Genomic DNA, 9,625 nt, shown 5'->3' on the forward strand with positions numbered 1-9,625 from the left:
TGAAGGCAACCCGTTCAACTGACTAATAATTGTCACTGACAGGAAATTTTTCTTAGTTCTCAACTGGGTCTCTCTTTGATAAATTCATATCCATTGCTTCTTATCTTGCCTTTGAGTGCTTTGGAGAATAGGTTATCCTCCTCTATGACAGCCCCTCAAATATCGGAAGACTGCTATTTAATGTCATCTCTAGTCCTTCTCTTCATTAGACTAGATATACTCAGTTCCTATAAGCGTTCATCATATATTTTAGCCTCTAGCCCTCTAATCATCTTCATTGCTCTTCTCTGCACTCTTTCCAGAGTCTCAATATCTTTTTTGTATTGCAGTGACCAAAATTGGATGCAGTATTCCAAATGTGATCTTATTAAAGCGGTATATAGTGATGCTAACACTTCATGTGATCTTCCTCTGTTGATACAGCCTAGGACTGCATTGGCTTTTTTGGCAGCTGCAACACATTGCTGGCTCATACATAATAATAATAATAATAATAATAATAATAATAATAATAATAATAATAATAATAATAATACGTGGTTGTGGGGCTTGTGTACTATGAGGAAGATGAGAGCTATGCCAGAGGTTCAACCATACTGGACAGGTATAATCAGAGGAGTCAGACAAAGAGTGTCTCTCCCATAAAAAATATGGTGAGACGTAAATTTCAGAATGCCATACCGGCTCGGACGTCACCCGAGTTAACAAGGTCCGTGCTAGATATTGGAGTTCCTGGATATCTGGTGAAAAATGGGTTACAGGACTCAGGACTGTTGGCTGAGCAACCAGGGCCAGCAGCTGAAGAACTACTGGAAGAAAAGGTGTTTACCCGTCGCAGATACACAGTGATGGAAAACAAAGAAATAATGATCTGTTACTACAGATCAAGTCCAACAAGACGAGGATATCTAAAACGAATGCACCAATTCTGGAAAGAACAACATCCAGAATCAGAAATAACAGAACAGAGACTAGCAGATCAACGCCGATTTATAACACGAAATAAAGTATTCACAGAAACAGAATTGGACGAACTGCAAAGGTTTATCCAGGGCAAAGAAATCAAAGCCTTACAAGAAGTAATTCAGAATGTAGAGGCAAACCAGGGGGAGTTGGCAGTGAAAGAATCCAGTAGAGATATACAACTGTTCTCATTTGGAAACCAGGCACCTCTTCCTCAGGAAGAACAAAACCCTCTAACTAAAGAAATAAAAGAATTGAAACAAAGAATAATTGAGCATCTAGAACAGCACAAAAACAACAGAATAAGGCTGCCTGCATTGAAGCTTGTTCCAAAGAAACAGCTAGCACAAGCATTAAAAGATGCAAATACTGCAATAGCAAGTATAAGCACCAATTCACTGCAAGAAACAAACCAATTAATGTACAGCACAGCTGCAGTTATAACAGAATACCTGGGATGTAAAATCAACAAAAAAGAAAAACAAACAAACAGTGCACCACAAAAATGGAAGGTTAGACTAGAAAATAAGATCAGCAAGTTAAGATCACATGCAAGCAAGCTAGAACAGATGAAAGAAAAGAAGCTGAAGAACAAGAAGACCAAAGAATACCTAATCAAGAAATACCACTTAGAAACAAGGAAGATCAAGGAAGCACTGGAAATAATAAAGCAACAAATAACAGCTATAGCCAGGAAAATCAGTAGATATGAAGCTCGAATTGCAAACTATAGGCAGAACCTCCAATTTCAATCCAATCAGAAACGTTTCTACCAATCCATCAATGGAGAAACTGCAAGGAATCAGTCAGTACCTGACAAGGAAGAAACAGTGCAGTTCTGGAAGCAGATATGGGATAACCCAAAGAAATACAACAAGGATGCGGCTTGGTTAAAAGAGGTGGATGCAAATAAAACAGAAGTTGAAATGAAAGAACTAGTAATAACAACAAAAATGGTAGAAAAAAGAGCAAAGAAAATCAAAAATTGGTCAGCACCAGGTGAAGATGAACTGCATGGGTTTTGGTTGAAACATCTAACTGTTATACACCCACTCATTGCCAAGCAGTTCAACAATATACTACAAGGAGGAGAAATTGAAAAGTGGCTAACAACTGGGAAAACCTACCTAATAATGAAAAATCCAGCAAAAGGGGCAACACCAGGTAACTACAGGCCAATTACCTGCTTACCAACAACTTTCAAATTACTGATTGGTGTGGTAGCTGATGCAGTATAACAGCATCTAGTTGAAAACAATCTTTTTCCACCTGAGCAGAAAGGAAACCGAACCAATAGCAGAGGAACAAAAGATCAACTCCTAATAGACAAAATGATCTTGGAAAACTGCAAGAGAAGGAAGACCAACCTGAATGTGGCATGGATTGACTACAAAAAGGCATTTGACTCTCTGCCTCATGATTGGATAATCAAGTGCCTAGAAATAACAGGAGTCAGTAGAAACATCAGAAAATTTGTGCAAAGATCGATGGCACAATGGAAGACACAGTTGCAGATCAATGGTGAGAAGCTGGGAGAGGGTTAATATCAAGAGAGGAATATTTCAAGGAGATTCATTATCACCATTACTATTTGTTATTGCACTGTTCCTCTGTCAACAATACTGAATAACTCAGGACATGGCTATCAAACATCAAAAACATCTGCCAGACTATCCCACCTCCTTTATATGGATGATCTGAAGCTGTATGGAAAAACATCATCTGAAATAGAATCGCTGCTCAACACTGTCCGTATATATAGCCAAGATATTGTAATGGAGTTTGGCTTGGACAAAAGTGCCACACTTACTATCAAACAAGGAAAAATAGTGAAAACTGACGGAATCAAGATGCCCCACGAAAATAACATTAAGAGTCTGGATGAGGAAGAGTACTACAAATACTTGGGTATCCTTCAAGCTGACAACATCAAGCACACTGAAGTCAAGAAAAAGATTAGAGGTGAATACATCAAGAGAGTGAAGAAGATCTTAAAATCCAAACTCAATGGAGGAAATACCATAAAGGCAATCAACACCTGGGCAATCCCAGTCATTAGGTACACAGCTGGAATAGTGGACTGGACTCAAGCAGAACTAAAAGCAATGGATAGGCAGACCAGAAAAATAATGACAATGAATCATGCCCTTCATCCACGCAGTGACATTGATAGACTTTATCTACCAAGGCAAATAGGTGGGCGTGGAATGCTACAAGTACATCAGATGGTTGAAGAAGAAAAAATGGCTTTGGAAGAATATCTGAAGAACAATGATGAAGATGCACTGAAATTAGTATATCAGGAAGGCTTACTAACTACTGGAGAGACCAAACTGGCCTACAAGAAAGACCAAATGAAGAACAGAATAGAGGCATGGGAAGACAAAGCACTACATGGCCAATACATTAAAAAAAATAGCTGGGAAAGCAGATAATAACAAGACCTGGCAATGGCTAAGAGCAGGAAAATTGAAGAAAGAGACCGAGGGACTAATTCTGGCTGCACAAGACCAAGCCTTAAGGACAAATGCATACAAAGTCAAAATTGAGAAGACAGCAACAGACAGTAAGTGCCGCCTATGCAAAGAAGCTGAAGAAACAGTGGACCACTTGGTAAGCTGTTGCAAGAAGATTGCACAGACTGATTACAAGCAGCGGCATGACAAAGTAGCAACAATGGTGCATTGGAAGATCTGCAAAAAATATCATTTGCCTGTAAGCAAAAACTGGTGGGATCATAAAATAGAGAAAGTCATAGAAAATGATAAAATTAAACTGCTCTGGGACTTCAGAATTCAAACAGACAAGCACCTGCAACATAACACCCCAGACTTAACAATTGTCGATAAGAAAGACAAAAAAGTCTGGATAGTGGACGTGGCAGTGCCTGGAGATAGCAGAATAGAAGAGAAAGAACTGGAGAAGATAACAAAATACAAAGACCTACAAATAGAAATAGAAAGACTGTGGCAAAAGCAAGCAAGGGTAGTACCAATAGTCATAGGCTCCTTGGGTGCAATCCCAAAACAACTGGAGCACCACTTGAACACCATTGGCATTGACAAATTCGCTATTAGTCAATTGCAAAAGGCGGCCTTATTAGGAACTGCTTCCATCCTGCGACGATACCTGTAATACCATCAAACATCCACATCTGCCTATCCCAGGTCCTGGGTAAGGACTCGATAGGTAGACAAAATGCCAAATCCAGTCTGAACATCTGGCTGACTGTGCGATGATCCATAATAATAATAAAAGTTGGAAGGGATCTTGGAGGTTATCTAGTTCAATCCCCTGCTCAGGCAGAAAACCCTATACCATTTTGGACAAATGGCTGTCCAGTTTCTTCTTAAAAACTTCCAGTGTTGGCGCATTCACCACTTCTGGAAGCAGGTTGTTCCACTGGTTAATTGTTCTAACTGTCAGGAAGTTTCTCCTTAGTTCTAGGTTGTTTCTCTCCTTGATTAGTTTCCATCCATTGCTTCTTGTCCTACCTTCAGGCGCTTTGGAGAATAGCTTGACTCCCTCTTGTTTGTGGCAGCCTGAGATATTGGAACACTGCTATCATGTCACCCCTTATCCTTCTCTTCATTAAACTTTGTTGTTGTTGTTGTTAATTGCGAAGTCGTGTCCGACCTATCGCGACCCCATGGACAACGTTCCTCCAGGTCATCCTGTCCTCTACCATCTTCTGGAGTCCATTTAAGTTCACTCCTACTGCTTCAGTGACTCCATCCAGTCATCTCATTCTCTGTCGTCCCGTTCTTCTATTGCCCTCAATCTTTCCCAGCATTAGGCCCTTCTCCAGTGAGTCCTTCCTTCTCATTAGGTGGCCAAAGTATTTGAGTTTCAACTTCAGGATCTGGCCTTCTAAAGAGCAGTCGGGGTTGATCTCTTCTAGGACTGACCGGTTTGAACGCCTTGCAGTCCAAGGGACTCGCAGGAGTCTTCTCCAGCACCATAGTTCAAAGGCCTCAATTCTTTGGTGCTCAGCCTTTCTTATGGTCCAACTTTCACAGCCATACATTGCAACTGGGAAAACCATGGCCTGGACTATACGCACTTTTGTTGGCAGGGTGATGCCTCTGCTTTTTAGTATGCTGTCTAGATTTGCCATAGCTTTCCTCCCCAGGAGCAAGCGTCTTTTAATTTCTTGGCTGCAGTCCCCATCTGAGGTGATCTTGGAGCCCAGAAAAATAAAATCTGTCACTACCTCCATTTCTTCCCCATCTATTTGCCAGGAATTGAGAGGGCCGGATGCCATGATTTTGGTTTTCTTAATGTTGAGTTTCAAGCCAACTTTTGCACTCTCCTTCTTCACCCGCATCAAGAGGCTCTTTAGTTCCTCTTCACTTTCTGCCATTAGAGTGGTATCATCTGCATATCTTAGGTTGTTGATATTTCTCCCTGGCAATCTTAATTCCAACTTTTGATTCATCTAGCCCTGCCTTTCTCATGATGTGCTCTGCATATAAGTTAAATAGGCAGGGCGACAGTATACAGCCTTGCCGGACTCCTTTTCCAATTTTGAACCAATCAGTGGTTCCGTGTCCAGTTCTCACTGTTGCTTCTTGACCCGCATATAGGTTTCTCAAGAGACAAATAAGATGGTCTGGTATTCCCATCTCTTTAAGAACTTGCCACAATTTGTTGTGATCCACACAATCAAAGGCTTTAGCATAGTCAATGAAGCAGAAGTAGATGTTTTTCTGGAACTCCCTAGCTTTCTCCATGATCCAGCGTATGTTGGCAATTTGATCTCTAGTTCCTCTGCCTCTTCGAAATCCTGCCTGTACTTCTGGTAGTTCTCGATCCACATACTGCTGGAGTCTAGCTTGTAGGATTTTAAGCATAACTTTACTAGCATGTGAAATGAGTGCAATGGTGCGATAGTTTGAACATTCTTTGGCATTGCCTTTCTTTGGAATTGGAATGTAAACTGACCTTTTCCAATCCTGTGGCCACTGTTGAGTTTTCCAAATTTGCTGGCAAATTGAGTGTAGCACTTTTACTGCATCGTCTTTTAAGATTTTGAATAGCTCAGCTGGAATACTGTCACCTCCATTAGCTTTGTTGTTGCTCAGATTTTCTAAGGCCCATTTCACTTCACATTCTAGGATGTCTGGTTCGAGGTCAGTGACCATCTCATTGTGGTTATCTGGGATGTTAAGCTCATTCTTGTATAGTTCTTCTGTGTAGTTTTGCCATCTCTTCTTAATCTCTTCTGCCTCTGTTAGGTCTCTGCCATTTTGGTCCTTTATCATGCCCATCTTTGCATGAAACGTTCCCTTCATATCTCCAATTTTCTTGAAGAGATCTCTGGTCCTCCCTATTCTGTTGTTTTCTTCTATTTCTTTGCACTGTTCATTTAAGAAGGCATTCTTATCTCTTCTAGCTATTCTCTGGAATTCTGCATTCAATTGGTGTATCTTTCTCTTTCTCCTTTGCCTTTCGCTTCCCTTCTTTCCTCAGCTATTTGCAAAGCTTCCTCAGACAGCCATTTTGCTTTCTTGCATTTCTTTTTCTTTGGGATGGTTTTAGTTGCTACTTCTTGTACAATGTTGCGAACTTCCATCCATAGTTCTTCAGGCACTCTGTCTATCAGATCTAATTCCTTAAATCTATTTGTCACCTCTACTGTATATTCATCAGGAATATGATTTAGTTCATACCTGAGTGGCCTAGTGCTTTTCCCTACTTTTTTCAATTTAAGCCTAAATTTTGCAACGAGAAGCTCATGATCTGAGCCACAGTCAGCTCCTGGTCTTGTTTTTACTGACTGTATAGAGCTTCTCCATCTTTGGCTGCAGAGCACATAGTCAATCTGATTTCTATGTTGACCGTCTGGTGATGTCCATGTGTAGAGCCGTCTCTTGGGTTGTTGGAAAAGAGTGTTTGTTATGACCATCGTATTCTCTTGACAAAATTCTATCAGCCTGTGCCCTGCTTCATTTTGTACTCCAAGGCCAAACTTGCCTGTTATTCCGGTTATCTTTTGGCTTCCTACCTTAGCATTCCAATCCCCCATGATGATAAGGACATCATTTTTGGTGTTAATTCTATAAGGTGCTGTAGGGCTTCATAGAACCAGTCAATTTCATCCTCTTCAGCACCAGTGGTTGGGGCATAGATTTGGACTATTATGATATTGAATCGTTAAACTAGATATACCCAATTCCAGCAACCGTTCCTTATATGTTTTAGCCTCCAGTCCCCTAATTATCTTTGTTGCTCTTCTCTGTACTCTTTGTAGAGTCTCAATATCTTTTTTATATTATAGTGACCCAAACTGGATGCAGTATTCCAAGTGTGGCCTTACCAAGGCATTGTAAATTGGTATTAATACTTCACGTGATCTTGATTCTATCCCTCTGTGAATGCAGCCCAGCACTGTGTTGGCTTTTTTGGCAGCTGCAGCATACTGCTGGCTCATATTTAAGTGATTGTCCATTAGGACTCCGAGATCCCACCCACAGTTACTACTATTGAGCAAGGTACCTCCTATATTATACCTGTACATTTGGGGGGGGGGGTTACCTAAATGTAGAACCTTACTTTTTTCACCATTGAATTTCATTTTGTTAGATAGCCCCCAGTGTTCAAGTCAGGTCCTCCTGTATCTTAAGCCTATCTTCTGGAGTGTTGGCCATTCCTGCCAGCTTGGTGTCATCCACAAATTTGATGAGTTCCCCATCTATCCCCTCAACCAAATTGTTGATAAAGATGTTGAAGAGCACTGGGCCCAGAACAGAGCCCTGGGACACCCCACTACACACTTCCCTCCATGTAGATGCCATTCCATTGAGGACTACACACTGAGTATGGCTGGTCAGCCAGCTACAAATCCATCTGGTGGTGATCCTGTCTAACCCACATTTTTCTATCTTATCGAGTAGTAGGTTGTGATCTACTTTATCAAATGCCTTACTGAAGTCCAAGTAAATTATATCCACAGCATTCCTCTGATCGACTAATTTTGTCACTTGGTCAAAAAATACAATAAGGTTTGTCTGGCATGATCTGTTTTTGACAAACCCATGTTGGCTTTTAGTAGTGATTTTGTTTGCCTCTAGATGTTCGCTTATTCGTTGTTTGATTATCTTTTCCAAAATCAATGAATTGATTTGTTTCAGTTAAAATTGGCTTGGGCAAAGACTAAATCAGTATAAAATTTGGTACCCGTTATTGACAGCTATTGCTTTCTTTCCATATTAGTGCCATCCAATTGGCTGATACAGCCCAGCAGATTTTTACCTGTTGGAATAATTTGGGTGGGAATATATTCAGTACAGTTAAGGAGTGCCTCACACATGGACTAGGGAAGAAATAAAGGTAGTATTATGGGGACTGTTGAAAGAAAAATCTGGTCCAGTTCCAAACTGGGAATAAAATGGAGACTGCTTAAGAAAAAACGTTTATTGATGAGCAGAACCAAAAACAGGAGTAGTTCTGGGACAGCTGACAAAATGGAGTTGATCTGATCCATTGATCTGAATCTTCTTCTAAATAAAAGACTAAATCTTTCATTTATGATTCTAAGACTTTGCTGAGATTATTATTGATTAATAATCTCATATGCTTATTATGCTGGCTTAAAATGGAATGTTCTTATTAAAAAGAATATCAATGGATATATATATTCAATTTGTTTATATATATATATATATATATATATATATATATATATATATATATATGTGTGTGTGTGTGTGTGTGTGTGTGTGTGTGTGTGTACACACACACACACACATATATATATACATACATACATACAATGTTCATTGGTTTGATTATAACTTTTTGTTGTGTATTTGCTGTATATTATATAATCTATATTATAATTTTCCCCCTTTTTCTTTCATTATGAAAGCTGCTGAATTCATTTTGGTGGTAGTCATTTTAGTTTTTGAAATAACCTGATACTTATCAGGTTATTTTAAAAAATAGCACTTTCTCTCACCTTCAGCAGAGTATATCATTTTTCCTCACAAAAGATATTATTTTTAATGTTAAAAGCTAAAACATCCTTATTTACTAGAATATTGTTATGAGTAAATATAAATTATGAGTAAGGGGACAAAGATTCTGTCCTATACCTAAAGCTTGAAAATCACAAGTGATTCAATTTTAGCTCCCTCTCCTCCTGAAAAACGTCAGAATCAACTGAAACCAGAAGCAATCATAGTCACAAAATGCATTATGACTTCATTATATTAATTAGCAATACAAATAAGTAGAACCTACAATCAAACAGAAAAAGTCTCATCAATATTTCATAAACTTGTATCTTGCCCTTGCTTTTGATTATACCTATCTTTATATGATTATACCTATCATAAAACATAGCTGTCCTTGAGCCTCCTAAATCATAAAACTGCAATAAAGGTCATAAATAGGTACACATTTATCAAGAAATGCAAATAGCCGCAAACCTACGTAATACTTATTGCATATGTAATATGTAAAAAAAATGATTCTCCATCTTAAGTCAATGAGCAAAATACTTCAATGCATTTGTCTCTTATTTTAGTGGGAGAAAAACCAGGAAAAAAAATATACTACTAAAAGTGCACAATTTTGCTGCTGAGGTTTGGCAGCATGAATTGGAAATGTTGAGAATAATAAAATAAGACTACATCACTGATCTCTGGACAGAAGGGAG

The sequence above is a fragment of the Crotalus tigris genome, unplaced genomic scaffold, assembly GCF_016545835.1.
Source record: "Crotalus tigris isolate CLP2741 ecotype Arizona unplaced genomic scaffold, ASM1654583v1 scf7180000024364.846960, whole genome shotgun sequence".
Lineage (NCBI taxonomy): Eukaryota > Metazoa > Chordata > Lepidosauria > Squamata > Viperidae > Crotalus > Crotalus tigris.